Source organism: Solanum dulcamara, chromosome 4, assembly GCF_947179165.1.
Source record: "Solanum dulcamara chromosome 4, daSolDulc1.2, whole genome shotgun sequence".
NCBI lineage: Eukaryota > Viridiplantae > Streptophyta > Magnoliopsida > Solanales > Solanaceae > Solanum > Solanum dulcamara.
Genome location: NC_077240.1, coordinates 46,916,537 through 46,924,711, shown reverse-complemented (window position 1 = coordinate 46,924,711; position 8,175 = coordinate 46,916,537). Strand labels below are relative to the sequence as shown.

The following is an 8,175-nucleotide window of genomic DNA, read 5'->3' as shown; positions in this document are numbered from 1 at the left end:
TTTATTATGTTGACTTTATCCATGAAGAATATTCTGGAAGGGTTCACTTATACAGTTATGGGACATTGACGGGTGGAAGACTAGGTGTATTGTTTTTAACCCAGATAGTAGGGACACTTCGTAGGTAACTTTGCCTATTCCACACATGGTCTAGTAAAGACCAATGTACCTCGAGCTTAACTTCTTCCTTCTTGCCAAACTTCATTACTCCTTTCATGGACGACACCTTCAAAGACACCCAATCGCTCACTTAAATTTCCAAAGAGCGATGCTGATCGTCTACATATAGCTTCTATCGACTTTGAGCAGTTAAAATTTTTCCCTAAATAGGCTTTACCTTCTATACCATTTATCGAACCACGTCTGGGCTTATTAGTCATGTTTTACTAACACTAAACCAACCAATTGGCGACCTACACTGTGTGTCATACAAAGTCTCGTATGGGGCCATTTAGATACTAGAATGATAGTTAATATCATAAGTACTCCTGACAGGTGGTAAGAAATTGTCTGAGCCACCTTTGGAGCCATCTGCTTAGGCCCGCAACATATCATCTACCATGTAGCTAGTAGACCTAGTCCGTCCATCATTCTAAGGGTGAAGTAGTGTACAAAGGCTTATCTGTCTTCTCAGTTTCTTCGTAGACTGACCTTCGATAGTTAACTATAACTTGGGCTCCTTTGTCTAGGATAGTAGCTATGGGGACTCCGTAAGGTCCTACCACTCTTTTACTCTATAATTTTACACCTTCTTGGCTGAGTAGGTAGCCGTTGATTGAAGGAGTATGGGCTAATATTATTAATCCACAGGTAATATTCCCTCCAGAGTCATCTGTCGACGGAGTGCGAAGTGAGTCTTATAGCCCTGGTCATATTGTGGAATCTTCGACCTCGTGTATTACTTCCTGCTTTCTGTAAATGACATTAACTGGTACCATGTTGAAGAACTGTGTCATTCAAGTGCGCCATCAGTTAGTAATTAGCTAATCCTGCTTGTTTTGCTTCAGTCCCTTTTTTTACAATTCCCTCAATGTAACTTATAGTACTTTAGGTACATAATCTCATGTCGCTTCTCCGCCGCTAGTTTAGATTCTTCCATCTCACGTGATCATACCAGCACTAACGCACTAAATTCCATCAGAATATCGAAGTTAAGTGTGCTTGGACGAGAGTAATACTAGGATGGGTGACCTCTCTGGGAAGTCTTCGTGTCGCGCCATTGTAATCCTTGCAATAATGTGTGGGGCACTCAACTTAGCTCAAGATTTACCTTAGCGTTGTCTCGCTAGTCTTCATGTTTTGCCTTGCCCTTATCTCTATTATCTTTCAACCGGTATAGGGGTAGATCTTTAGTTCCACTATGACCATGTCCCTTATTTTTTTATACGCACCCCCTTTCTAGTGTTATATCATTCAGGGTCTCGTTAAAATTTCTGAACGCTATCTTACATACCATTCTGACTTCTATCCAATTACTAGTGGCTTTCAGACCTTTCTAACATGGTTCAGCAGGGGATCCTATTGAAGTTTAATCATCCAACATAAGCACATATCAATTGCCTCCTCTTCCCTTTGTAGTTCTCTCACTTGTTTCCCCCCCTTTAGAGGGTACTTATACTTTTACCTGCTTATACCTTGCTCTATCTCTCTATGTCCAGTCTCAAATTCGTCCAATCTCTTTCTCCAATCTATTTGGTACCGTATCATGTCCCCGTCCTTCTATATATTTTATAATATGATTATCCGCATACGGAACCTTGGCTAAATGACGAAGTGACGAGAACTTTTCCATACATAGTGAGACATCTCCTCTATTAAGCTGTACTTAAGAAATGGGACCCATGGAACAACTCGTCCAAGGCCACATTCTACTTATCTTTATAAAAAGTTAATGTACACTTGTAGCCATTCTAAATTTTCTTTTAACTAGGCAATATTTGTATTCCGACATTCCTTGTCCAAGGTTCTCTTGGAGTAGTGGTTTTATCCCAACCTATATCCTTTGTTTTTTAGGATGAATGGAAGCTGTGCCATATATTCCTTAAGTTTTTTGTCTTTGTCTCTTAAGAGTTCCATTATTTTCAGGGCGACGTTGTGTACGCGCATTACTCCTTTATACCTTATGGCCCTACTTTTACTGTATATCCAACACAGGCTTTTAATTTAGTCGACATATACCAAGTGTACCTTACTAGCGGTCTTACTTTATCCCCATATTGTTGGTCCACACCTTTAAGTTCATACTTATATATCCACCCTCTAGTTCATACTCACACTCAGTTCATGACATCTCTCTAGGGTGCTTCTGTTAAAATTTCTTTCTCCAATTAGTTGGTGGAAAACTAATAAATTGTTATCACAGAACATTTTTCAACCACCGTTAAAAGAAAACTAGAATCCTTTAAACATCACAATACTTCTTAGTGTTTGACTTCACTGGTTCCCTCCCAGGTTCATCCTCAAGTCGTGGACAAATTATCTAGTTCACAACTAAGGGTTGAGGGCATGGTACCTTTCATCAAAAATGAGGCCGGACATTTGCCCTTCTTAGTTGGTCCCAACCTCAATATCTCCAAAGTTTTCTTATTAGTACTTCATATCATCACAATTCTAATTCCCTTGCCTTAATCATACCGTTACTTCTTTTAATAATAGCCCATCATAGGTTATCTGTGTATCTCAAGTCAGTCGGTGCCTTAATATACCGTTCTATCCAGATCTACCAGTCTTCCCTAACTCATCTCCCTAGGGTCCTAAGTCTTTTCCAACTTTGGTTTACCACATCAATATCAACCTCCTAGTTCCCATATTGCCATCAATTTAGTTATTAGCTTCTTTCTCGAGGTCGTCCATACTCATGGTTTAGCCAAATCACACCTTTATTGCGGGCATGACCTTTCAAGACATACTGCATCCTTGTATCTCATTCTCTTTTTATTTTAGGAAAATTCGGGCAGAGTTTATTCTGTATTTCTTACTATCCCACAACCTGCACATAGAAAATACCAACAATGCCTCGTAGGGCCAACAAATATATATATATATATATATATATATATATGTTGCCTATCACAGCCACACAGGGCTTCCAATATCACCTCATATCGCATCTACACTAGGCGTTCAATATCAACAATAATATAAAAATAATGGACTTAACTCATATGTCCAACTTCGAACTATATCTGTTGCATTTCCTATCTATTTTCTTTCAGGTTTCAACTTTACATTTCAAACACATATCAATACCTTCCCCCACAGATGTCTTTTGTGCCTTTACTTACCTGTGTGCTTCGTAACTCCCCATGTCATCCATTACTTCCTTCAGTTGATGTCGTCCTCCTGCTAAAATCCAAGGTTAGTATAAGGAGATTTCCTATGACTCGGATCTATAGCATGATTTCGAATGTGAAGGAAAGGAAACATCCTAAATGCCTTGTAGCTTCCTGTTTATAGATGTGGCGCGCAACACATCGATAACCAAGACTCTACTAGGCACGTTCTGTAGATATTCCAAGGACAAACTGCTCTGATATATATGTATGTAGCCTCTTTCATTTGTATCATAACATGAAATGGCACGCAAGCCTACAAGGATACTAGAACACATGCCTGTATAATACATCATGTAGACCCAACTGAACTAAATTGACATACATAACCCACATATATATGCCTGCAGACCTCTAAAAATATTAATGACAACATATGGCGGGACAAGGCCCCTGCCGTACCCCTGAATAACAAAACAATACTATACATCAGCGGCCAGTGCCAAAAACTACGCTCTGATACAATGGAGCCTCTTCCAGCTGAGCTGAGCGGAATCCTAAGCTAACAGACTCCCAAAACCTGTATTTGTACCTGCAGGCATGAAACGCAGCCCCCTCGAGAAAAAGGGGGTCAGTACGACATACATACTGAGTATGTAACACATAACACAATACGACTAGAGGCATATCTGAAATAGAGAAGCAGGAGATAAAAATCATATAAGAAACTTGTACCTGTACCCTGTGAATTATAAGACATGCATGCTCAAATTATACAATATAGCCAGCCCTTTCGGGGATGCGGTGAATCATACCATAGGACCATCATAGGCCCGGTGTCATCCCCACCTTATTACAATACATCATCATATATATATACATACATGCCCTGGCCCTCTAGTGAGGGACTCAATGGATAATGCAGTGAACTGTGCATGAGAATATGCCTTGGCCCGGGACTCAGTGATAGAAGGGTTACAGTATGCACGAGTAGAGTAGTGAGTAACCATATGTAATTTAAAACATTACTAGATATTTGACTGTATAAGAAGATTAAACTTTCGTCTGAGGACCCGAGTAGAGGTGTAATCATCTCGAGTGTCCTTTAAATGCCATTATGGCCTATGCTAGTTGTAATCTTGGGGACCCTAGACATGTACCAAGGTAAAGCCAAGTCGCTTATGGAATCAGAAACACTTGTTATCATATAGTCTTTAAGACTTGGAGCCTGTACATTGGTTACCTCTTTAACATATAGAAGTTCCCAGGGAAATAGTTCAACTACTATAAGAGTTCAATATTCAGAAGTAAATAAGAGATGCTAAAGAACGGAGTTACCCCGGAGCTCATATCATATTTAATTTATAACTAAGACATGCTAGTAAAAGAAAGAGAATAAGCTCTATTTAGTCTGTACTTCCCTTCGTGTGGTCATCATGTACATATTTCATACCCATCCCATCCTGGGGCTCGATGAACAACTATGGCAGCATAATCTCATTTTCATACCAAGTACATATCAAGAGAAAAGAGAGGTGACTTTCCACACACTACTCTTTAACACGTAGAAGCCTTAACAGGCAGTACTCTATTCTTGCAGGAGTTCCAATACTAAGCAGTGGACAGGGATTATGAAACGTACTTAGTGTTCTGGGAATAGAATTATCCCATCATTTCACTTATAATTTACTTAAGTCTAAGACATGCCAAAAGGGAAGAAAGATAGTTTTACATAGTTATTCCAAAAACATGCCAAGAGAAAGCTTCACATACCTCGTACGAGTTACTCTTTGTCACATTCGCCTCGCCGTACTTTGAACCTATTCAACACAGAAGTAATGTGAATATCAACCACTCTTTACTTTCCAGCACCTTAAGTTTCACCTTAGTATTCATGGAACGTATTTCCTTGTTCGTCTCCTCGACTAGTTCTTTAATTAGTTAATGAGTTAACGAAAATCGGGTAGCACCTCCCCTATAATATGTCCTATCCTAATTTCCAATTACATTCCTAATCACTACAGCCAACCAAAAACAACACCCTGAGCACATATACACATACAACATGGCAACATTACACAACACAAGCTCCAAACCACTTGCTGAAAATTACGATACCAAAATAAGATTTCTAGTCTTTATTTCGCAAAACATTTAATTGTACGAAACAAGGGGTCGTGTGGATTAAACCAAAAGAAACCAACCCCTTTTAGAATACATTTAGTCCCTAAAACACACCCCCACACACCTGCAACAGCATTCCATAAGCCCAACACTTTACTTAGACGACAATTCAACTATAACGACTCTGATTTAGATTGTATTCAATGTCAAGCATTTCTATGATGTTTTCACATTTCCATCCACTTAAACAACATATAATACACTTATTAATAACATAATAAACTCCAAATTGAAAGGAAGGGTCTTACCTTACCCGAAATTGGCCAAACTTTCCCAAAACTCACTTCGGAAACCTCTTGTCGTGCTGAAATGGAGCGGACTGTTTATGCCCCTTCTCCACTACCCCAAATTGGAATTTTTGGTTATCAACCACCATTATATAACCTTGGTACACCTTAAATAATTAATTCATGGAACGAAACTAGAGTCTTACCTTGGCATCCCCAAACCCGTAGCTCCTCTTCTTTCCCTCCAACGTTTTTCTCTTCTTCTTTCACACTTTTTGTTGTTTGTTCCAAGTGTAAAGATGAAGATATAGTTACGTAGGAATCATAAAATACATATATACACCTCCACGTACTTGAGGAACACCGTAGATAATTAATTCATGGAGAAAAATCGAAGAACTCACCTTTAATTCTTCAAAACCGTGGCTGCCTTGTTCTTTACTTCTTCACATTTTTTTCCTCTTCTTTGGCTGAGGTTTAGGACAACAAATGAAGTCCTTAGTCACAATAAATGAATATATATGTTTCCTTAGGGGGTGACACGTGTCATCTCCTAGGGGCGACACGTGTCCAGCCCCCATTAGGCCAACCATACATGCTGTCACTTAGAGGCTACCACATGGCAGTGGGGTCCACCTCCCCTAAGCAGGTGGGTCACCTACTTGCTTGAGGTTCTGCCACGTGTCGCCTTTCTAGGCTTCCACGTATCCTTCTGTTCTCTTCCTCGCGGGTTCATAATCTCGTCTTATTTTAAGAGCATATGTAATCCATACTTCGTAAGCTTGGTATGTCCTTAAGTAGATCAAGTGTATAAGACTTCTAAATTAGTAGCTTACATAGGTAAATCGCGTCCTACGACTCATTTCTTAGCCTCTAACTATTTTCGGATTCTCCCGACTCTATTTCCAACCTTTCCTCTCACGAGGTACCGCATTCTTCTTTCCTTAGAATTGATTGATATGTGTGGGCATAGGGGTCTCATGACCACTTTCAAGACGACTAGAAACACGTTTCAAGGTTCAAAAGTGCGGGGTGTAACAAAGTTGTTCCAGTTGTGCCTATACGGCGTGTTGTAACATTATTACACTACGACAACTTTATCGACTTATATGTTTTCTTATCTGTTGGTACACTAAGAGTCGAATGGGAAATGGGTTTACTTATAATTGGCAGGGGTATACACATGTTTGCAGTTCGGGCACCCATCACGGCCTATGGGGTTGGGTCGTGATAGAAGTGGTATCAGAGCAGTTCGTCCTTGGAATATCTACAGACCATATCTAGTAGAGTCTTGTTTATCGGTGTGTTGTGCACCACATCTATAAACAAGAGGCTATAGGATATTTAGGATATTACTTTCTTTTAGATCTAAGATCGTGCGATAGAGCCGAGTCATAGAGAGTGAAATTTCTCATACTAACCTGTGATTGTAGCAGGAGGACAACATCGATAGAAAAAAGTAACTAACGATATTGGAAGTTATGAAGCAAACAGGTAAGTAAAGAAATGGAAGACATATGTTAGGTAAGGTGTTGAAATACGATTGACATATAAAGCTAAAAGTGAAAGGAAAAGTATACAGGATAGTGCAACAGGTGTAGTTCGAGTGGACATATGAGGTAAGTCCATGTTCATACTGTCAAATGTGGGTGCCCTGTATGGTTGCTATATGATATGATCTGAATATATACATGTGTGCCCTGTGAGGTACTGTTGGCATTTTCTGCATGCAGGTTTAGAGATAGTAAGAAATACAGAGAAAACTCTACCCAAATTTTCCTAGAAATAAAAGGAGAAAGCGATACAAGGTTGTAGTACGTCTTGCCCATAATAAGGATAAGACTAACTAAGAAGGGTAAGTAACCCATAGTAAGAATCATGAAGAAGGTTAAGCAGTGTTATACTATAGGATTGAATGCACACAGGATACCATGTGAATATAACGAAGATCGTTATGAGAATAAGGAAAGCTTAGTAAGGAACTAACTAAAAGGTATGACGTGGTCCATGTGATTGGAATATAAAGATAGGTGTGAAACGAAAAAGCGAACTAGGGAACAAATAAGCAAGGCTTATCAAGTCTGTAAGGAAAGTTTCAAATAAAGGCTATATGACAATGGAAAGGATAGCTGGTGCAAGGGAATAAAGGGTAATATAGAATTCCTTGCAACCAAAAATGGACATGAGCTGGAGGAATAATAAGAAAGTTCTAATAGAGGGACCCAAGATAGACATAAGTAACAAAATACGAGGATGGAGCGAAAGCAGAATGTATTGTTATAAGTTTAAAGGGGTAGTACAACAACATGGTGTTAAGGTAGACCTATCATTGAGGCAAGCTTGAGATGTTGTTAAGAAAGTGAGCATCGGACGCACGACAATGATGAAACCCATGAGGTATAAAGAAGTATTATGTATACGTGACTCGAGTACCAACAATTAGACTGGACCAGCATCTCACGATTAGGTTAAAATGCAATCCATGGCAACCA

General features: G+C 39.4%; 1 pseudogene; it reads left to right on the top strand.

The window, feature by feature from the left end:
- Window positions 1–1,100: 1,100 nt before the first annotated feature.
- On the top strand, window positions 1,101–1,220 carry LOC129888096 (5S ribosomal RNA; annotated as a pseudogene).
- The last annotated feature ends 6,955 nt before the right edge of the window (window positions 1,221–8,175 follow it).